The sequence below is a fragment of the Acartia tonsa genome, chromosome 6, assembly GCF_053477335.1.
Source record: "Acartia tonsa isolate MP-2025a chromosome 6, ASM5347733v1, whole genome shotgun sequence".
NCBI classification, from domain to species: Eukaryota; Metazoa; Arthropoda; class Copepoda; order Calanoida; family Acartiidae; genus Acartia; species Acartia tonsa.
In genome coordinates, this window is record NC_137265.1 from 32794399 (window position 1) to 32818964 (window position 24566).

At 31.4% G+C, this 24566-nt stretch overlaps 1 protein-coding gene across 1 annotated transcript in view; it reads right to left on the minus strand.

The window, feature by feature from the left end:
• Positions 1-24566, minus strand: part of LOC145322429 (A disintegrin and metalloproteinase with thrombospondin motifs like) — a 241350-nt gene that overhangs the window by 100243 nt on the left and 116541 nt on the right. The window contains exons 2-3 of the mRNA XM_080164421.1: positions 23099-23281; positions 22625-22737 (exon numbers count right to left, since the gene is read on the minus strand). The gene's annotated coding sequence lies outside the window, so the exon portion shown is untranslated. The remainder of the gene's footprint in view (positions 1-22624; positions 22738-23098; positions 23282-24566) is intronic.

The following is a 24566-nucleotide window of genomic DNA, read 5'->3' on the forward strand; positions in this document are numbered from 1 at the left end:
TTTTCCACCAATAATCATAATATAAAAGACATTAATTTGTCCACCATTATCTTATCCCTTGTGATAGCTTCTAAGTACTAGGGAGAATAAAGATGTGTAGATTGTTTTTCTTTCTACTATTGTCTTCTCCTTTTAAATTCTAGTTTGCATAATCATTAAATGTTAACCATCAGTAAAAATGTTCGGAATAGGAAAAAACGTAGATAGAATGGCAAAGTTACAAAGGCGCAGCAAAAGTCATAAGTAGCGCAGCAAAAATTGCAGTTAAAAAATATGGATGAAATGGTAATAAACCAGGCATTTTATAGTTATACTATTTTTTTGAAACAAAACATCACAAGAAAAGTAAATGAAATTCATAATTTATAATATTATTTCCAGTATGTCTTCGAAGCCGATTAATTTCCGCTGGGTTAGAACCGGTTCTACGCCATATTGAAAAATCACGTATCGCATCGTATTTTAGGCCCCCTGGTTTCACCTTATAATTTTTAAATTTTGATATCCGCGGAAAGCTGTCTCTATCATACAATGCGATAAATAGCGATTCTATTAACTTAGAGACACAAATACTAAATGCTTTTTAAATCTAACCTATTAAAGTGAACTTATTAAATAGAAGCTGCGCTTTTTAAAGTTGTCTTGTTTTAAAAGATGTGTAAGGTGTTTAAATGCAGGAAAAGGAACAATATTCTTTAAAATAACTCTGGAGATGCAAGTTTATAACTATTGAATAGTAATGTCTTCTGTCTGTCCGTTAAGATCTTGTTGACTGAGTTCTCGTTTAAGGGAAGCTTTATATCAGTTGTTAAAAGGTTTTTAAATATTTTTCTTCTTCAAAAATCTTATGTTGCCCTAAAAGACTAGGGTGTAGAAAAAAGTATTGGAAGTTTGACATACAATTGAAATGCTGTTACAAATTTAACTAATATCACCACCCCTTTCTGTTCCAAGAAGTTGTAAAAACCTATGGCTACAATATAACGCTAATCTAATAAGGGCATTCTTGCAATAGTCTCGATTAATAAAGATATAAAGCTTTAAAAAGCGATAAAGACGAAATAAAAGAAGAAGGATCGCATACAATCTTTGAACTAATTCTTCTGAACATCAACTTATTTTGTTAATGATTGTCCTTGTGCGCGCGCGTTTGTGTGTGTTGTAGATGTCATGAAGTTGTAATAGAATGTTGCAACATAACAATGACACAATTTCATAGACATTAGAAGAGGTAACTGCACCAAAAAAGTCTTAATACCTATAGACTCTTCAATACATACTTCATTGGAAGAGAGATACAAGTAGAAATCAAAATTTATATTCAGTTAATAATGAGTTAAGCAAAATAAATTATAACCTTCTAAACTGTGTGAACCAAGAGAGTTTTTTATTTACAAAAATTGTTTAGTTTTCTTTGCTGGTGTCATTGAAAGCAAAACATTTCTCTATGTAATTATTTTGTGTCCATTGATGATCAGTAAAGTTTGAGGTAGTTTTTTTTGTTGTCGTTAAATTCGTTGTGGATGTAGCTTGTAAAAAAGTCTTATAGTCAAAATTACCCAAAATTTTATGATGAATTTTTGTAAAGCTTGTCACGCGTCTGACATAGCAAGCACATCACTTTATCCGTGTAAATTAAGCCGGGTAAAGTTACTTAAAAGCATGTCACGAAACCGTACTAACCAAGGAATAAGATATATAGAAGGGCATTTAAAATATATTAGTAACACGGGTTGTTGCGTTCGAGCATCAGCTTAAACCAATAACTTAATATACAAAAGGTACTGACTGCTAATGAGTAAGGGAATGTCCCTGCCCTAGAACAGGTACAACTAAGTATCTAAAAAGACTTTCAGAAAAAGGTTTCACAGTCAAAAATCAGTTTAGTAACCTATAAATATCAAAGCGCTGGCTTGGATCGACAAGGTGGATTGGTTTCCCGAAATTTTGGTCACCCTGCTAGCTTTAATCAAGTCCTAAGACAAAGCCCAATTTGTACCACTTTTGCACCACTTTTGATTCTTGTGACGTCATAAAATGAGGGAGATGAGAGGAGAGGTGGGAAAGAAAACCCCTAAAAAAGAGATGGAGAATATGACGTCAAAAGTGATGCAAAAGTGGTACAGATTGGGCTTCGTCAAGTCCTAAAAGATAAAGTAACATGATGTTTATTCATCTGTATGTATTTAAAGAAAAAGTAAACCCTCTCTCCCACAAAAAATGAAGTTTTTTTTGACAAAAAATTCCGGGCTCCATTTCTCTTGGGTAGAATCCCCAAGAAACTAGGATATGATATTTAATCATTAATTATATTAAATTAAATATAATTATTATTGTTCTATGGAGTTATTTAAGGAAGTGTTAGCGCATCACAGGGAGTCAAAACTTAAATCTTAAAATAGGATCAGGGATAGGAAAATGGGATTAAAAACAACTGTGCTTGCTAGATTTTTTTGTGTCTTTACTGTACGTTATTGTTGACATGAAAAAAAAAGAGAATAGTTATTTCTCGCATCGTATTATAAACGGCTTTCCGCGGATATAGAAAGTACAATTATGAGATTAAAACTAGTTTTTTTAGCCCCGAGGTGCCGAAGGCACCGGCTAAAAAAACTGGTTTTAATCTTATGATTGTACATTTCTATATTCGTAGAAAGCTGGATATAATACGATGCTAGACATAGTTTTTTCGTATGGATGAGAACCGGTTCCTATCCACCGGATTCGAATGAATACGAGAAAATGGTTTATAATTCTAGAGGTATTGATATTTATTTAACGAAGATAGATTTTTTCTTCAGATGAAATGTCCCTCACTGTCCATAAGCTACGATGTTAGTGTGCATTAGTTTCCCCATGTGTACGCGTCATACCAAAGACGTTAATAATGTTACCTACCTGCTTTGGTCGGCACAGGACATCAAAAAGTAGAGTAGGGGGAATGCCTTGGCCACAAACAGGCGCAACTCATTACCATGCACAGTTAGGATTTCCAGACAAAGATCGTGCAATCAAAGGGTTGGTTGTCTGTAATGTACTGTACCACGGGTATGAGGTGAAGGACCAAGAGTCTGGCCTTGAGTTGACAAGTTGACTATTCAGTCCAGGTGCAACTCACCTACACGACATTAACATTTCCCATATGTATAACTTTATTGAATCATCAGAACTAAATAATATTACAACAACACAAACTGCACCTATCCCTTTGCTTAACTACATAAAAAAACACTCCAGTTAGGACAAATAAATTAATACTGAAAGTTATTGGTTGAAAAATTTGGACACTGTTGGTTAGAATCAAACAATCAGAATGTTTAAAGTACCTAATTTTTACCAATTTTCAACAAATGAAAGACTGTGTATGGAAAACTTTAGATAACAATATAATTTTATAACTCCCTTTCTGAAACACTCTCTTTTAGTTATTGTGTCTTTATGCAAATACTAGCGGCTACGCCCCTAGAGGCCTCTAGTGGCACTTTAAATGTTTTTTTATATCTAAAAATAATATGGCTATTTTGCGTTTGACGTTTATTTTTCGTTGAACTCTCTTTCTAAAATCGAGAAATTAAAAAAAAAATTTATTTCTCTACGGAGGGTGGTGGTACCCTCCCCCAAAATAGTTATAAATCTTTCCGGGACATATGAGAATCTACCCTGTTAAGGAGAACCCGATCAGTTTAGCAGTTAGCGAGATCCTTCGGTACAAACATACAAACACACAAACATCCTTTATGACTTTATTATAAGGATGAAATTCTATGCAAATGTGATAATATGCGAAAGTCAATTGACACTATGAAGGTTGGGTGGCCCTACTAAATTAAAACTCACTAGCACATTTACACCATAGGACTCTGGGAACCAGGGATAGGACCATGGGTGATAATCAAAGCTTTCCCCTGATTTTTAAAACCTTTTTCAGTGATGGTTAGTTTAATTTTGAGTTGAAACAACTATTCTTGTTCTTTAGATTTGTTTTCATTTTGTTTTTGCTGCGCTTACACTTATGAACATGAATCTCCTTGGAACACAGTAATAGTGTCTGACTGATTATGACGTAACAAAAAAAATTAGCCAATGAGAGGCCGTTATTGACCAATGGTAAAATTTATAGTGGCCTCTCATTGGCTAATTTTTTTTGTTACGTCATAATCAGTCAGACAATATTACTGTGTTCATCTCCTTGTTTTATACTAACAAAACTTTACATAAAAAACATAAAATTTTTAGCCATAATTAGGATGGGTGTTTTATAAAATGTGGTTTCATTCTTTAAATTCGGGTTCTCGATAGTTTTATTTCTGATATCACCTTATAACATGTGGCTTATTTGTTTATTGCAAGGCTTCCGCTTGTTGTCAGGGTGCTTATTCTGCTCTGTTAGACGCGTCTTTCTCATGTAATAAAATCATATATTTTTGCTGTTATTCTATTGACGTATGGCAGTTATATCATGATCAGAATAACGTTAAATTTTAGATTCTAGCCTTTAGCATGCAGGGGAGGAGAGGCTAAACTGTAAATTTTAATAGCCTAAAACCATCCCTTGACCTATGTGAAGATTACTTAAAATGAAAAACTTAATTGGTTCAGTGGTGGGAAAGACAAAAAATCTTACTACTTTTTATAATAGCAATGGATAATGTCAGTCATAATGTTGATGTAAATAGCAGGCGAAATAAACCGTGATCTATATTGTTGTGTGATATGGAATAAATAATTATCTAGAGAAACCGCCTCACTAAATAGGGTGGTGTTTATTTTTGTGTGGTTAGACATATTCTTTGAAGACAAATTATCATTTTTTTATATGTTATATGTTTTCAAAAGGAAGCAAAAAACTTAAGGATTACTTTTTTTGTTTACATTCCCTTCAAATACTAATTTTTGTTTTTTAATAATATGTATGCATGACTGTCTGTTTTTTTGCTAAAGTCTAGTTAATCAAGAAAACAAAAGAGTTCCCTTTTCAGGAAAGCTTTATATAAGTCCTAACTAGATTTTTTTATTCCAGAGAAGAGTAGAGAAACCCTCCCAAAAGAAATTCTATTGAAAAACAAACCTTGAAAAATATCCATTTTAATTCACTAAAATTTTAACATTTCTAAATAATCAATTCTTATAAATCATTTTTGTTATGCAACATCCTTTTTTAAATAAAATTTATATGTTAATACTTTAATGGTTAGATAATTACTAAGATGCTTTCACTAATATTATTCAAATAAGTATGCTATTTCATTTTTTATAAAAAAAAATAGCATTTTTTTATTGTAAGTGAAGCATGTCCTAATTACACATGCAAAAATTTGGGGCAATACCCATTAAGATCCTAGCAAAACTGGGGAGCTTTTTATTGTCATTTATTGGTTGTAGAATCTCATTCTCCAGCATTTAATAAGGGTGATAAAGGCTGACATTATCGACAAGCTTTACTTTGAGCAATTTGAATGATATTTACGTCGATCTGCCTATTAAAAATGAGCATTTATAGAAACCTATTCACATAATATTAAATGATTTCATATAGTTAAATTTTGACTATCGTCTTTTTGTCGATATGATAATAAAACCAAATTTTACTATTTTACTGACAATTATTGCCATAAATAACGCAGTAATAAAACATAGTAAACTAAAAGCAAACTGTTAAAGAGCAATCCTTATATAAAAGTAACAGGGTGTCTGTCTGTTTATACCGAAGGATCTTGCTTACCGGTGGTCCTGAGAAGGTTTATGACTATTTTAGGCGAGGAAACCACCAACTTCCTAAAAGAAATAGCTTCAAGAAAAAAAGATAAATAAACTTTTGTTTGTTTTGCTTTTCTTGATTTGATTGTAGGGGGGGGGGGACTTCAACCCTATCTTCCCACCCAAGTCCACTAAACTCCATAAGACAAAAAAACGTTTGAACGTTCCCTAGTTGTAGAGAAGCTACACTATACTAAAAATAAAAAGTTTATGATGTAAAATAATCTTTATTATTATCTTAATAATTTGATAACAAGCCCCTAAAAACGGTCTCGTATGTAGTTCCTTGATACAAACAAAGGAAAAAGTAATCAAGCCCAATTTCTTGTCATCATATTAACCTATCACAATGTAATTATTAGAACAGTGTTATACCCCCAATGATGGAATTGTAAAATGCCCCTAATAATGGACATAATGTTAATTTAAATTTTATGTAAAATAGCTTTTTATATTTAAGATCTACATGTAAAGTGTCTAGTCGAGAACATAAACCCCCTCCTTATTTTGAAAATTATCGAAAATAAGGGGGGAGGGGGGTAATTTTTCATTGTAGAAGGTTAGGCTCCAAGAAAAAAAAGCTACCACCCCATAGTTTTAAATTTATGTTTAAAAATCAGGGAATTTGTCGTTTCTATGATTTCTAGCGCCGTTTTTCTTATTCCTTTATCCCTGCTTTATTATGTGGATTCACGTAGATTATCAAACATTTTGTCATACCCATCTTAACATCATAATAAACATCTTTTTGGGTTGTGCATCTTTGTATGTTATGTCAGTCTGTCTGCCAATGACAATATAAATAAGCATCTTTTTTGTCTCTATAATATACTAAACATATATTGTAATAAGCATAAACTTCAAACTAAATTTGTCTGTTAGTCTGTATGTCCGTGAAAATAACTTTATAACTCCACCAATTTATCCGTTAGAGTGGAAACATCACGTGAATGTTGCACCAAATTTTTATATACTCTGATAAAGTCATGCTCGCCGCTGGCTAAAATGCCCCCATCCCCTCCTTTAGAATGAAGGAATTTTGTAATCAGTAAATGAAGTCATTATTATCAAACATAATTGACGACAAATTTTCCCCTGTCAATATATCCACGTATATCCTATATTAATTTCTGTTAGTCCGTCGCGTCAGTCACTAAAATGAACCCGACCTACGTTGTTATCAACCCTCCCCAGAGGTATTAGTCAGTTATGTAGGAAAAAAAATAAAAATTTACTCAGATGCTGTTGATAATAGTCTCTGGTAATATAATGTGAAAATTCTCCTGATCAACCCAAATAGTCTATAAGTCTGTCTTTCCGCCCAAAACGTGTGGAAATTAGCAATGGAGAAAAACGGCAAACATAGCATTTATCTTTGGAAGATATTCCTAGTTTGCCTACAAGCATTTACTCCATAGCTCACTTTGTCTGTACGTCAGTTGAAGTGAATATAGTTTCAATTAAGATTTTTATGGATGCTGCTAGATTTGAAAAAAAAAGAAAATATGTATGCTTTGAAAAGATAAGAGAAATGAAAAGAAAAATTATAAACCTAAAACAATTAAGTTTTGGCTTGGTTATGCTTAGCCAAGCAAAACAAAATATTTTTAGATAAATATCGTACTTAGCTTTTCTGTTTTTTTTTAGCAAGAAGGTCAAAATAAAAAAGATTTCCCTGTTAAATCGGGATGGCCTACGTTGACATACTATACAAATAAGTTAAGTCGACAATATGTGTTTTAGATTAAATTGAATAATGGTTAACCCATTATCGTCATGCTTTAACGTAGGGGGAGAAAGTCACTCAAAAATAAGCCAAAGGACGTCATAAAAATGAGGGATTATCCATCTCTTTTTTAGGGGTTTTCTTTCCCAACTCTCATCTCATCTTCCTCATTTTTATGACGTCACGTGGCTGATTTTTGATTGACTTTCTCCTCCTCCTGCTTCAACATAAACTTAATCTAGAAACCTATAAATTACTTATACAAAAATGATATTTTGTTGACATAATAGCAGCTCTAATGATTTACAGGATACAAGCTTTGGTAAATCTTAAAATGAAATAAATTATATTATGGTTTTAATAAGACATTTATTATTATCATTTTGTGTACTATCTTTATTTTAAAAGTAAATTGATTTGCTTAGATTTTTTCGTTGCACAACATTTCCAATACTAATTTTGTCCGTTTTTCAATTATATTATCTACAGCCTCTGATAATTAACACCAACCAACCGTTTGATATCATAGCTGAAGATTGCTATAAGCAAGGCCTTTTCGGCGCAAGATAATTCTCCTTACTGTTTACTTAATATTTACTATTTTTAATGTCTCTAGTATAAAGCAGTGAGAGACAAACTAGAAATCTTAAGGGATAATACAATGGGAAATGAATTGATGAAAATCTCTAATGATTTAAACAAAAGTAATCCTTCTGTAGGTTAAAATCATTGGTTGTAAAATCGGAACCAACAAATCAAGATAAAGTATCCAAATTTTTGAGTCAACCAATGAGAGAGCATGTGTTATAAACCTTTGGGTACCCTCCCTTGGGACATACTCTAGCACACCACATCCCAAACATCCAGCGAACGTGACTTTGTCTCCCTCCTTTAGAAAATTATGTTTTTGTTAAATTTATAACACCCTTTGTTACTAAAAAATAACAAATGATTTAAAATTTTATGATATAAGATTTTAATCACTTTTATTCTCTTTAATTCAGATTTACGGGTTGAAATGCAGCAGGGTGGCTGCTGGTGCTGGCAGCTATCTGCCACAAACTTTTATTGGCACCACCTTTATCTTTTCATCATCATATTGCACAAACAAAGCATTATTTTTCATTTTATTTGAGCTTTACATTTTTTTTGTTTCGGTTTGCATTGCATAATAATCGGGATAAATATTAAGGAAAAAAATCCGTGAATCTAAATTGACCCCAGAAGCAATTTCATTGGACTATATAGATTTATTACTTCATAATAAAGGTCTTGACTGACCGTTCAAAATATTGTTGAAATTTGTGAGTTTTTTTTTAAAGATTGCTTCTAGTAACCTGTATCTACCATCTATTAATCTAATAATTTTATTTAATTCAATATTGTTTTGATATAAATTTATAAAAACAGGACAAAATATTTTTTAGAATACAAGTCACTATCCCTGTCATTTATGCAACTCAAAAATTAATTCTCCCAAAGAAAATTAGCCTAGATTTATTTATCTTATTTTATTTAACATTTAAATTACCCTTTTAAAAAATATACTGCCATTTATCAATTCAACACTCTGGTCTAGCTGTTTTTGAGATCATAAAAACATACTTTTAACTATTGATATTACCCTTGTATCTATGGTAATGGGGAACAGCAAAATAGTCTGTAACCATCCCATGACTCAAATTTAAAATACTATAGCTTAATACCATCCCGGAACCCAAATTAAGCTTTCTTAAAATAAAAAATTCAAACGGTTCCAGGGGTAGCGAGATCTTAATGGACAAACAAAAACCTTTGATATAAAATAATTAATATTTCATTGCACAACATCCAACTTAAAAAAAATAATAAATCAAATTTTGTTAAATTTTTTTTCTAGCAACTTAAAGTTCAAATTTGATAAATGGAAATACTTTCTTGCTTTGACATTTTTGGGCTGTTTTGATCTTTTATCGCATTTGGGACATAAAAACTAAAATATAAATTGTGACATAGCTGAAGATGTTAAAATTGTTATTATTTTAGTTTTAATTACGGTCGTTATGCAGGGACGTCTAACTTTTTTTGTTTAAAGGGGGGGTAAAATGAGGGGTAATCTAACGCATTTTTTTTAATTTTGAGGGGTGTAAACCCCCTTTGCCTCTACCCTTGGACGTCTATGATGTCATGGATACTATATTATCGACATATCGATTATCTCATAGTAAGAAGCGTCGATTATTTGGGAATGATGGAAATTGGCCGTGAATGACACATTTTGGACATAATGCTTTTCAAATGACATTTTTATTAGAGTTAGATATTCTGTATAACTTCCAGATAAAGGAAATTATATTAAAGGATAGTAAGATGTAGTATTGGTATTATTGGCAATCCCATTCATAGTTAAAATGATTAGATGTTTTCTTCAGAAGACTCTTCCCTCTCCTTGAAAGATAAGATTCAAAATCTTTTTCAAGTGCCCCGAAAGATTGATAATCAATGAATCTGTTTTGGTGCTGTTTGAAAGGATTTTTTTAACTTTTTTTTTAATAGTAGTTGCAAATTTGATACAATGTAATAGCTTTTTTTTGTCTGTAGCTTAAGATATTAACAACTACTGAAAATATTTTTAGAGAATCTTTATAAGAGTCAAAGGATGGTTTTAGGCAACCTAATTTTTAGATTTTAGTTTTTGGATGTTTTAAAAATATTTACTGCCCCCATTCACTCTAGATGATTGGGGCGCATCTGCATGTATCTATAATACAAAGTAGAACGATGTCTGTCTGTCCGTCCGTCTGTCCCTTAAGATCTCGGTAGCCACTGAACCGATTGGATTATACTCTTCAGGGAATATATCTACTGGTCCTGTGGTGGTTTTAAGCTATTTTCTTTGGGGTGGAACACCCACAATCCTCCCGAAAATGAAAATTCCTCCCTACCCAAAAAAAAAAAAAAAATGTTTTCTGGGGAACATTAAACTACGGGCAGCACCAGTAGTATTTTTTTTGTGAATAGTCCCTTTCGTAACATCGCCCCATATGGGGCGATTCGTCGTATTTTTAAAATGGCTTTTTATAGGTTATTTAAGGTTTGGTTAGGTTATATTGGGTTAGGTGATTGCCCCATAGGGTTAAGTAATTGGCCCCACAGGGTTAGAGCCCCCCGCAGGGACTAGAAATAGGAAAAAAGCTACTGTGAAAAATACGAAGAATCGCCTCATAAGGAGTGATGTTACGAAAGGGACTATATCCCTTTTTTTATTTATTTTTATTAAATTACCTCTTGGGGCAAAGCCCCTAGAGGCTAGGGGCGAAGCCGCTAGTATAATATAAAGCAGTATGATTTTCTGTCTGTTTGTTAAGATATCGCTAAATGTTTAGTCAACTTGCTTTTCATTTTAGGGAAGCTGTATATTTCTATACAAATGTATAAGCACTTTGGGGGGGGGGGGGGGTGGTTGATTAAACATCCACCAAAAAACATATCCCTGTATCCCTGGTTGGTATAACGTGTGTGTGCCGTTTCCACATTTTTGTAAGAAATAAAAATGTTGAAATTTTTTGACATGAACAGCTAAGAAACATGCTTTCATACAGGGTTTAGGGATAATAAGCAACTAAGCAATACACCATATTTATCTGCTTGTCAAGTTAGATATTTACTGTGATTTCGCAGTTTTAGAGGTCCTAGAGAACCTCCTTTATGTGTTAAATTGTGTAACTGTTTAAGCAAATAATTTAATTGGAATTCTTTCTCCCTCTCTTAACACACACTCACACACACACACACACACCCTCTAACACACACACACACACACACTCACAAACACACTCATTTACAAATGAATAACAAAATTCAAAAAGCATTAAAAACAAAACTTTCAAGATTTGAAAATAGGTATAACTTATGTAAAATTTTAGGTTTCTGCTTTTGGTACCTTAAAACTTTTTTGAGGAAAAAGGATTGTAGTTGAATTCTAATTCTACAGTCATTGTCTTCTCCCTGAAATGTTCTCTCTGTTTAAATGAAAGAAGGGTTGGGTGGGTTGTGTACTTAAATACTACCAATTACAAGCTTATAATAATAGCGTTCGTGGATAGATATTCTAATTTAGAATTAGCTCTGGTACCCAAGGTTTTATAACCAAGTTATCTTATTTGTTGGCTTAAAACTTTGGGCACTTTCACTTAATTTTTATTAACTGACTCAGAACTAGTAGTTTCCATAGTTTTCAACCAAAAGTTTTCATCAATATATTTGTTACTTTTGTTTTTCCTCATTGGGGATGTATACAAAACTATCAACCTATGTCTTATCCCTTGAGATCCCTGCCATATTTTTAACATTTTTCTGTATTATTGGAGGAACACTTTTGGTATGAAAGAAAACAGATTAATATGATAAGAAGATAAACAGTAGTAGAATTGAATAAAAAATTCTAAATCCTTATAAAAGTAACATGATGTCTTGGTGTCTCTGTGTCTGTACCAAAGGATCTTGCTAACTGCTGGACCGATATGGTTTACTCATTTTCACTGAATCTTAGGTCCAGGGAAGGTTTATAGATATTTCAGCGGAGGGTGCCTCAACCCTCTTAAGATAAATAGTTTACTTTGTGTTAAAGTCTCGAGCTAACCCAATGCTTGGGGGTCTTTTGTAATTATTGAAAATTTTAATACAATATTTAAAAGAGCTAAAATAAAATATCTAAAAATGAAATAAGTAAGATATTAATTTCAAAAACCACAAAATTTTGTATCTAACATTTTTAAAAATGTTGGGAATTACAACAAAAAATATTAATTAAATCAATTTTTAACTTTTTCATAAACTTGAAGATTTTTTGGTAAAACCTATTTTGTAATTTGAGTACTCACACGCCCTCTTCCTATACATACATTATGTGATCGTAAATATCAGACAAAAACCTATATTAATCCTTACATAAAAGTAACAGGATGTCTATCTGTCTATTGCTTAAATCACCCTAACCGATAGACCGATATAGTTACGCTTTTGATTGGTCCAGGTAAGGTTTATAGCTATTTTAGTGGGTCTTATCCTCCTAAGAGAAATCTTAATATAGTGCTTTATCTATTATTTAAGTAGTAAGAGTTCTTTTTTTGTGTAAAGGTTACATTATGGAATTGGGATGAGAGGTGAGTTCTCATAACAAAATAAAGGATTACATTTGATTTTATATAAAAATGCTTTAATACTGACAAATCAGATTTTTCTGTGATTAATAATTTTTCGTCATGGTTGGAAATTGAGTTCTAAGTAAATAAATAGAAAAATATTGTGGGCATCCCAATTAATAAAACTCTAGTAGCGCCGCTACTATAAACTATAGGGTATTCCAGTTCGTCAATGTATGTCAAAGTCAGTCATGGAGTGACGGGACATTGTGTTGTTTATTACACCAGTCCCCAAAGTTTTATAATAACGTTTTCTTACTCGTTGGCCTAACAACTTTGGGGACTTTTATTTTTATTTTTTTTTTGATTGGTTGGTTCATTTAGTTGATTGTCCAAACGTTTCAACCACTAATTGTAGTTTACAGAAGGGATAATTTTGTTTTATCACCAATGGGGAATAGATCAATTTATCGGCCATTGTCTTCTCCCTTTTAGATCCCGAATAGATGCTGCGCTACTTATGGGCATCCCAATTAAAATATTCTTTAATATGATTATTATGAAACTATTGGTGCGTGAGTAAAAAAAGTATATAATCAAACTGAAAGTTTAAGTAGCAGCAATGCTTCTTTAAATTTATTATATATTTCCGTCTTCCTATGAAAATAAGTTTTTTAGAGGGTTTAAACACTCTTCAATTTTCTTGACGTACTTTAACAGTTATTTTCAAAACTTAATTGTAATTAGCAATCGTAACATTTTTGGGTTATGGAAAGAAAACAAAGTAGCGGGTTTCGTCGTATTTTCACAGTAACTCTCCTATTTCTAGCCCCTGCGGGGCCTATTTCCTAACTCTGCGAAGCAATCATTACCTAATCTATCAAAAGCTACTGTGAAAATACGTCGAAACCTGCTACTTCGTTTTCTTTCCATGATCCACATTTTTTGTAAACAGAAGTAAACTATTTACATTTTATCGGATTTCCAATTTTAGAGATATTAATAGACAAACAGACAAAACAAAAACTCTTGAGCTTGAAATATAAGAAATCTATACATAAATCCAACAATTCTTTCTTCCTCAAGTTTCCTTACCTGAAAAAATAAATATTTAAGATTCAAATTTTACAAATACATAGTAATTAATAGCAGGTTTAAGGCTATTTTTAGGGAAAAGTTATAACCCCAAATGCTTGCCCTTTCCTTAACCCCTAGGAATTTAAGATGTGATTTCTCTTTTAAATAAAAATCAATTTTGGTGAAGCAACTTCTTTATCTTTTGTGTGTAGAAAATTGCATAAAAAATTACAGAAATAACCAAATATAATAGCCAAATGATTATGTAAGAAAATATTGAAAAAAAGTTAGGTAACCTTTCACACAAACTTCAGATTGTTACAAGCCATAATTTACTTTTTTAAAACAAATTTTTGGGGACAAATTATAGATACTGATTGGGTTGTACAAAGTAACAATGTTCAACATTTTAACAAATAATTTTTTCTACATAAGATTGTCAGTAGGGGTTGATAATTGATTGTCTACTCTTATCCATTAGATCCCTGAATAATAATAGACGTAAAAGTTTATTTCTGCGTGTAATATTTACTGCCTCAAAGGTTTAAATGGTATTGCTGCGCTATATAACAAAATTTCTTAAATAGTTGTAAGGTTTAGGCTATTTTGTACGACTGTGGAAAGGTTTTGGATAGATAAAGCTCTCCTAAAAACAAGCAAAGTACAACTAACCATCCTCAAAATTGTGTATTTCCTATTTTAAATTGCAATATAACAAAAAAGTAGATTCTGTTTGTGAAAATGTAACTTTTCAGCAAATTTTGTAACTTAACCCAAATCTAATTTTTTGCCAAAGTTAAACAAAGAATTTTATTTTGCAATACATTTCTTTTCTTTAAATTTGCGTATCTGTACAATCTTTCTTTATATTTGATGAAATCTTTTCTGAAAAGTAAATTTCAATTGAACCAATCATTTCAAATACTTTATAATGTTTAAATAATTATTTGAAACTTTACATTTTTAATCTTAATGATTTTGTTTAGATTTATATAATTAAAATTTTATCATAAAATTAACATTATTAGCTCAACAGAGGGAGGGAGGGGACATTGGCCTGTAATTATAATCACAATCACATTCTATTTATTCGTCGGTTTAAAAACTTTTGCAACTTTTAACTTTACTGGTTGGTTCATGCAGTGTTAAAATTTTTACAATAATATAATCTACAGGTGGGGTAATTTTGTTAAATTAGATTATGGATCTCCATCAATTTATTATCTTATTTCTAAAATCGCTGGTTAAAGAGTAGCTTTGCTGGTGTTAATGTATGCGTAAATACAAACATATTTGGAAATTGGAATAGCCTACTAATTGTATTTTTCCCATTACACAGACAGATTAATGTTTTAGAAAAAAACATTTAGCTACTTTGGTCCTTGCCTTTAGGGTAGGTCAGGAAAATAGACCAAACCCACCTCAAGACCTTAATAAAACTTCCTTGAAAATTAAGATTAAAACGGACCAGCATTTTCCAAGATCTTTAGCTTCAGACAAAAAACCTTACTACTTTATTTAAGAGTACTGCATATCATCTAATAAAGTAAACATGGCTGATATTATATCGTTATGTCGTCATGAGATAAGAATTGCCTGATATTTACGTTTATACAATAGACATTTGATATATATTTATTTTTAAATATGTAATGGCTATTGAACACATGGATATTTTGACAGGATCGTAGCTAGCTGGAAGACACATTTTAACAGGGTATGCGGACAATATCCACGCATTCTATATCCATTATGACTGTAGTATCATAATAATTTAATAACAGCATTTTTGTATCCAATTTTTCTATCTTTTTTTCAAAATTTGTGGCGATAGTATTTTTTTTGTACAAAATTGTCCCTCCTCTTGTTGGTAACCCATTAGCACATCCCTAGAAACACACGCCCTTCCTACTCCCGCCTAAAGGTTTAATCAGTTTTGTATGCAGGGATACAAGGATAGGACAATGACTGATAAATTAATCTTCCAATCAGAATTTTTTTTTCACAATAGACTTTGGTAGCTGGTATATATTAAGGGAAAGGAATACTTTCAGCTAAATTTAAAGGTTTGTTTTGAACCCGGTATTAGTGTCGGACTGATTATGACGTAACAAAAAAAATTAGCCAATGAGAGGCTACTATGAATTTTACCATTGGTCAATAATGTCCTCTCATTGGCTAATTTTTTTTGTTACGTCATAATCAGTCCGACACTAATACTGGGTTCCTAGTTAAATTTTAGAAAAAAATCTAAGTTTTGAAGAAACTATGTCTTTAAAAACTTTTTTTTTATAAAATGGTGATTTTTGAAATATTGATAGATTAATATTTTCCCTTTCTCCCTGATTTTTAGGATAATTAGTAGGGACTATTCTGTAAAACTAATGATCGTAGCTCAGGAATAAAGTTAAGAGTGTATTAGTTATAGAGAAACTGATCTTCTTATATTTTTTCTCTCTGTATAACAAGAATGATTACATCCTACTGTAGCCAAGCCTTTTGAAAAATAAGCCAGACAAACTATAGTATAGTTTAAGATAGAATATACTTTTATCCATGAAATTAACGCCTATCTTTTACTGTTGCTACTATCCTGTATATCTATATTGACAATTCTATAGATCTATTTAATACAACAATTACAATAGATTTCCTATCAAACAGCTGTTATGTCATTTCAAAGATTTATGTACACCAGAAATCAGTGTTTAGGTTTATCCTTATGGGTTGGCTAACATTATAACTTATTATGAAATTAGCTCAAGAGTATTTTTTTCCTTTATAGCTTTTACAACATTAATATAAGTCTGTAGACAAATAATCAATGATATATTTTAAGATTATTTAGTAGATATTGGTTTCTATTAGTCTTATTTCTTTCAGATGAAGTATCCCTTCATCAAATAAACACCTTTCCTTTTTTTTTCTTTATCCTTTTCCTTTAGTCCTTTCTAGAAATGTTAATAACAATAAAATTACAGTATAAGAACTGTTTAGGATAAATTTATATATGATTGGCTACCGGCTATCTAGCTGTGTAGGAAAAATTGAGGGGCCATTAGAATGCAAATTTTACTGGTACCCAAAGTTATAAACACGTTTCTTTAATCCTTTGGATAGATTTTTTCATGAAATCTGGATTAAGTGAAATCTAGCAGTGTCTCTTTTACGCAATTATTTATATCTATAATACAAAGTAGAACGATGTCTGTCTGTCTATTTGTTTGTCTGTAGCGAAGGATCTCGCTAACCGCCGAACCCATCGGGTTCTCCTTTACAGGGTAGATTCTCATAGGTCCCGGGAAGGTTATAACTATTTCCTTTGGGGATGGGACACCCCCAACCCCCCAAAAAAATGAAAAATAGCCCCCGCAAAAAATTTCTTTTTAAAACTAAATTTAAAATTAAAATAGTGGAGTCGACTACCCCCCCCCCCAAAGAATTAAAAAAAAAAAATTTTCTTTTAAATCTAAAATACGAAAAAATGGTTTGATCAAACCTCTTGGGGTAAAGCCCCTAGAGGCTAGTGGCGAAGCCCTTAGTTTTACTTATTACTTACTAGTCCTTGTTAGTTTGATGTTGTAGCACTAATTCATAAGGACCTTGGAACCCGTGTTGATATAATAGTTTTACCGGGTGATTAGAACATATTAGGAATACATCAGGGTCACAGGCATAGGACATTCATCCAGGGAGGGAGGGGACACTGGGCTGATTATTTCACTAGTCGCCAAAGTTTTTCGCTTTCTTATTTGATAGATTAGCATTTTTGCAGACCTTTATTGAGTTTTGATTGGTGGGCTCATTAATTTCAGAGTCCAAACGTTTTAATTACCAATTTTATTCTACAAAAGGGGTAATTTTGTGTATTGTCATTGGGGATATACATCAATATCCTTATCCCTGACTGAAAAAGAACAATTGAACGACTAAGTCTTAACAGACATCATAAAAACCTTACAACTACTATTACTTTATGACTTTAATTTTTAGGCAGGATATTAGATACTTTTATAACTTATCATTTTTATGTCTTCAACTCTAACATCAAAGGGATTATGCATGAAAAAAAAGAAAACAAATGTTAAAGGGATTGTGATCATTTTCTAACTCATATGATTAAAAAACCTTAAAAAATAGAATAGTTATTTATAACATAGTATTATATAGACAGCTTTCTACGAGTAGTAAAATAGTTATAACAAAACTGGATAGTTTTTCAGTATTGCACTGCACCTGTTATAATCCGACGGACATCAATAGGTTTTGAAGCCATACTGGAACAATTATTTATCGCATCGTATTATAGACAGCTATCCACGGATGATAGAATAAAAAAACATAAGGATTTTTTGTTTGTTTCCCAATCCCTTTAATCATATTAACCCAAGTACAGTTGATGTTAATGTTTCTAAGATATGAGTTAACAGAGAGACAATAGAACAGTATTTCAACAACCTCAAAACAACGACATAATTACCTATTAATCGTTAGTGCTGTTATTATATCGACATATGAAAATTAAGTAAATAAAACTGCAATGTGTTAAAAACGTATATTTATATATGAAAAAATCTCAACTGATATTTTTATAAGTTGACTTTAACTCTTAAAATTTTATGTCAACAAGAAGCTTCAAGGTTTAACAGGGAACACAAAACAACGACAAATTTACCAACAAATGAGCATCAACAAAAAATGATTTACGTGCAGTTTATCTTTAAACATTTTTGGTTACTTAATTACATACGTTTTATAAAGTGCATCCTTTATTTAAAAAAAAACACGGATCTTTATGGATAAGACAAAGGATGATAAAATTTATGTAAACCACAATCTATGATAGACACATTTATATTAAGGGCGGAGAAGTTTGAACACTGTTTGTACCAACCCATCAAATTTTAATAAAAGCCTTAAAGATTTTACGCCAACTGAAATAACACCCAATTTTGGTTTAAAAAAGGGTATCTAGACTTTCCGGTGCTTTTCGCGCACCTCACTGACAAAACCCTGTGCACGCAACTGGTGCTTACGAACGCAGGTATTTAAATTATTCAAAGTTAAATTCAATGTTCGATAACCTTTACTATAAGTAGGTGTATCTGCAAATTAATATGTCATTTTTGCTATCTTATATAATATCTCATATTGACATCTTGATTATATTATTTTGTTGACATAATAGACAGGACTTTAGTTTGATGGGGCGTTTCCATCATAACCTAAATATGCAGCAATGGGTGTCATCACCCCCCTGAGATAAAAAAATGGGGAGTTGGTCCCCTTACTCTCCCTCCTTTTCCAACCCCTAATTGATAGGAATCTCTTTGGCAAATCTAAACATTAATTCATTTATTTTTTTACACATCTTTAAATGATGATGGCTTTATATATCATTAAATCTTTTATATCGTTCCTGTTAGTCCTGATAGTATGGTGTTGACAAAATTGTATATTGAATATCGACTTTATTGGCATATGTAGAGATATCATTGACAAGGCTATCATACAATCTTATTGGCCTGCTATTTACTTTAATATCATAACCAATATAACTATAAGATGCCTGTATCTACCATGTCATAATATCATATGCTATTATGTCGATATAATAACAGTGGCAAAGTATAGCAGGTATATCTTTTATCAATGCAAACCATTTATAAGAAAAATGATTTATTTTTTATCTTAGGAAGTTGAATTGAAATATTATCTAAATCATTTTTGATAATTTGATAAAATCCCTTAGTTCTCTCGTGGGCTACTCTTACCTCCCCCTCTCCACACCAAAACATCATTTGATTTAGGTAAACACCTAATTAAAATAAACAAATTTACTTCTTATGTAGATCATAATTTTTGGGGAAGAGTTTGGACACTGCTTGTTTATACCAACAAATCAATATCTAATAAAAGTAAGTGAGATATCTTCTAAAACTTTGGGTACCAGTATAATTTACAGTTTAATGTTCCCCCTTCCTGACTATGTAAACCTAACTTGAAAAATCCACAAATTTATAAGGTGGTTCAGTTTTGAAAAAGGGGATTTTGTCTAATTCTAAATAAGGGCGTATTAAAATTAATACATAGGAAAGCAATAAAAGGATGGATAGATATATCATCAAAATAAATCTATCGTTTTTGCCAGTCGAGTCTATATGAATAATTATCAAGACAAAGAAAATTGATTTATACAGCTAAATTTAAAATAGAATGCATTAAAAGTTCGATTGATGTCAAAATGACATGGAAAGATAATAAAATAAATATTATAAGATGGATATATTAACATACAGATAGATTCTAAAATTTATGGATAGAAGAAAAAATAAGAAAACATACTAAATAGAAAGACATAGAAAGATGGATGTATGGATATAAAAAGATATATAGATGACTATTAGATGTACAGACTAATTTTCCGTAAGAAAGTCAAACAATGCAATGATTGAAGGAGGATCCTTTTTTTTTGTAAATGAAGAAATAGGTAGACAATAGACATATAATAGATGGATATATAGACATCAATATGAGAACAATTAGATGGAGAGATATGATATTAGACAGACTGTAAAAGAATGTAAACATTAAAGTAAAAGTAAACTCTTTAAAAACAAAGAGACATAGAGATAGACACAGATAGATGGATAGATATGATATTAAACGGAGTGTAAAAGATGTTTTAATGACCTCAAAATTTGACCTTACCATGCAGCGAATACGTTTTATCATTACAACAACAAAATAAATCAAAATAACAAAATAGTCTTTTTGGTCTTTTGAGCATGTACATTATACGTTAGCCTTAAATTTGATTCTTCCTTGATTAGGTTAGGCGAAGTAAGACTCTTACAGGGCTTAGCGGAGTAAGGGTCCAGCAAGGCTAAGGATTATCAACGAAAGTTTCAGCCTATCATTAAATAACATAATGGTAGATAGAGAGTTCTTGTAGCAATGATTTATGTCATATTAAATCATTGATTTGATTAAAAGTCTAATTTGTAATTCAGAAATGCATAGTTTTGTATTATTTTAATATTTTTGTTGGAATACTTTTTATGTGTTGGCTATGGCGTTATGCTTCGTATAATACACTGCACTGTAAAAATATTAAACATTAAACAATTTAATTTTAGCGGTTTCCCTAACATTCCAAATGGACAAAAAATTATTTTTATGCTTATTTAGGCTAGGTTAGATAAAGTAAAGAGAGCTCCACAATGGTATGTAGCTTGGAGTAGACATTCATTGTTTATTTGGTACTTTAAAAATTTTAATAATGGAAGGGGGGGTTATGAATGCTTATTCAAACTATGTTAAACTAATTGAAAAAAAGATTTTTGAATTTTGAATCAGGATAAAAAATTAAAATTATACATATGTATAATTCAGGTTTCTTGTCTGAAGATATTTTTTTTACAGTGCATTGTACTGAAAAAAAAGTATGTAACTTTTGTAAAAAGGCGAGAAATTCGTTGCCTTTTTTTTGGAAAAAAAGGTAAAACATTGAATTAAAACCAAACAATACGGGGATAATAATATCCACAATGTAAAGCTTAACACACTAGGTCAAAAATGTCAATAAACGTCATATACTTTTTATTACAAGTAATATTTTCATTAAGCCTTTTGGTACAAAATTATTCAGCATCGAAGCTTTTGGTATTATAGCTTTCAAGACAAATCACTATTTTTAGAATCATACTCTTCATTGTTAAACTGTTCCAAATGCAAGTTTATTTATAATTTGCTATTTGTTTAATTTGTTGTTATATTAGCACTCTAAAGTGAGCTATTATCAATGAAGCATACATTGAATATCCGTAAACAATAATAATATTAACTGGAACAACATTCAAATATCTGTGCACACCTTATTCCAAATAGAATAAAAGATTCACTGTAGGCAAAGAATTTACACAGGTTAAAAAAGTACAATGGCAATAACTACTAAAATAGTGCTTCTTAAGGTTTAATCTTTTTTTGTTCATTAAATAAAATCTTCTTGTTCATTTTTAAAAATCTTTGCAAAACTAGACATATACCCTAATTTACGAAATATGTAAAATACAAAATTGGATCATAAATTAACCCCCCCCCCCCCCTCCAAGAATAAGTATGTCTCTCTTTTTAATTCACACTTTAACCTTCTTGTGCTTTGAAAAGTATTTAGTTTGAAGTCAATGGGACGATTCGGTTACCCATTCTATGTAAGTTTGATATTATGCCAAGACAGCTTTTTCTTATATTAAAGGAATGGTATGTCAAAATGTATACTGTTTACTCCCCCCCCCCTCCAAAAAACAGAAACAAATTTCTTTGTCAATGAGATCAATGCAGGTTCACAATCACATTAAAGAAACCCTTTCTCAAAACAGTTTAAAGTTCTTTTTTTATTTGGTATTCTACAACATAATTGTCCTACAAATAGGGAAGTATAAATAATACACAATATAATACATGTATGATGTAGTAATTAGGTAATAATGGGTTTACAGCCTAACATGTTACTTTACTGCTTACTAATTGTTTTTAGCAGCGTAGCAACTCCATAACTGCACATTTTCCTCACTTACATCCTTACACCACATAGAAATACATGTTTTAATGAAGTAATAATGGGTTTATAGCCTAACATGTTACTTTATTGCTTATTAATTGTTTTTTAAGCGTAGCTACTCTATATTTCTTTCTCTAAAATTCGTTTTACTATTAATGCAATGTTAGGCGAAGTCCTAAGAGGTGATGGGCGCAACCACTAGTACTCTATACTTATTATTATTAGATACGTAGTATAGCTAAATTTGTATTTTTCCCTCAATTCATTTACTGTTTAATAACTTTTTTTACTCTTTATTTCAGATTTTTGAAAATAATTTCAGGAAAGCTTCTCATGATCCAAAGTAATATTTAAGGTATTAATTACTGTAATATTTACCTCTAAATCCTGCTGTACGCGAGATGTGTTGTTAGGCGGTCAGTTTGTGACACCACGGCTAGCAGGGTTGGCAGGGACGGCTGGGACAACCAATGCAAGAGAGAAGCGGTCTCCTTTACAGGAATAAAGGGTTAGCTATATATTATTTCAAAAATATTTGTAGGCTCATGTAAAAGCTACTTTGGGGAAAAGGAACTTGCTATCTTATCAAAGAAATTTGTAAGGTTTTTTGTTTATCTGCCAAGATCTCGCAACCAACTGAATCGATTGAGTTTCCTATTTTATGGAAGCTAGATATAGGTCATGGCATGGTTTTAGGTCATTTTATTTCAGGCAAATTTATTACCTTCTCTCCCGAAGATAAGTAATAGTTAAACTATAATATGATTGTTTAAACATTTGTTATAGGTAATGGAGTTGACATCATTCTTAGCTTGAGGTGGCTAAATTTGTCAGAAACTCCTTTAACCCTGCCTGCTTGTCTCGCCTCCTGCTGACACGACAATGCGTTGCCTGGGTCGTTTTGGCGGCGGCGAAAGAGACGGCGGTGGCGAGGTCGGCTGAGTTGGCGGTGGACCGACCACCGGAGACTGACGCTAGCTCTGGCGCTCTTGACATGTCATTTAACAAGTTCTAAGTCCCAACACGCCACATTGCCTGAAACAAAGAAAAGTATTAATTTATTTTTGCTAACAAATAAAACAAGTTTGATTGTGTCCATTAATAAAGATCTCCAAATAATTCGTTTTTAAGAGAAATCAATAAATTATTGAAAACAATAAAAAGAAAAAAATAATAAGAAGTTCATTGACGTTCTGCTTGTTGACGTTGATGTCATAGCTCCGCTTCTAAAGAACAATATGGACTTTTGGTAAAACCAATTCTTTGCATGGTTTCGAATCTATAACGTCGAGTAGCAAAATAGTATTGCAAATTGTAACTGAATTTTAAAAATCTTAAAATGCCAATGAAAAAACTTAAGTTGAAGTGCTTTGCCGACCTACAGAAAAAATGAGGGAAGCTACGCTTTTAGAATAATTTTTTTTGAAGATATAAAAATATACAAATTGATTTTAATCTGATATAAACAACTAACAAACCACCATCTAATTAAAGTATACATTCAATTTTTATATCAAGTAAATTAATTGGATAAAGAAAATAACGGGTCTACGACAGCTTTTTTAAAGAACAATATTAGAATCAGGAATTCTGGTATAGGAAAATGGACGATAAATTAATCTTCTTCAATTCTAACATGTCACATAAGTATTTTTTATATCTTTTGTCTGAAGCTAAAGATCTCAGAATATAGTGGTTAGAATGGGTTATACTTTATAGGAAAGCTTTATATATATGTCTTGATGGGGTTTTAGGCTGTTTTTTTTTACAACCCCGCCTCCCCCAGAGGCTAGGGGCTAAGCAACTAGTGAATATCATAAGGTAGGATTTGTTCATTTCATTAGTCACTGGACCAATAGGGTTATAAATTTCTTTGTGTCAATAATTTGAGCATTTAAAAAAGATTTATTATATAATTACATATTACCTTGCAAAATTACAGAAAAATAATATCATCTATAGGTTAAATATCCCTCTCAGAATATATTAGGAAGATGTTTATTTTTTGAACATACAAACTTATGGTTTTGTCAGGGATAAAGAGAAAGGGATTATCGCATGAGAATTATAAAATCAAAACTTATTACCTCCTTGAAACAATCATAAAATACATATGGCAGAATTTCAAACATAAAAATTGGGGAAAAGATTATTCACACTGCCATTGTCCTATCCATAAGGCATAAATCCTTTTTTTTTGTATGAAGTACACTAATCATTAATTATAGGGAATACATTCTGTTAGTAGCGAAGCTTCATTATAATTATGATTGTATGTCAGTCCGTCCTTCTATCTGTAAATTCTTTTACTAATTCATTT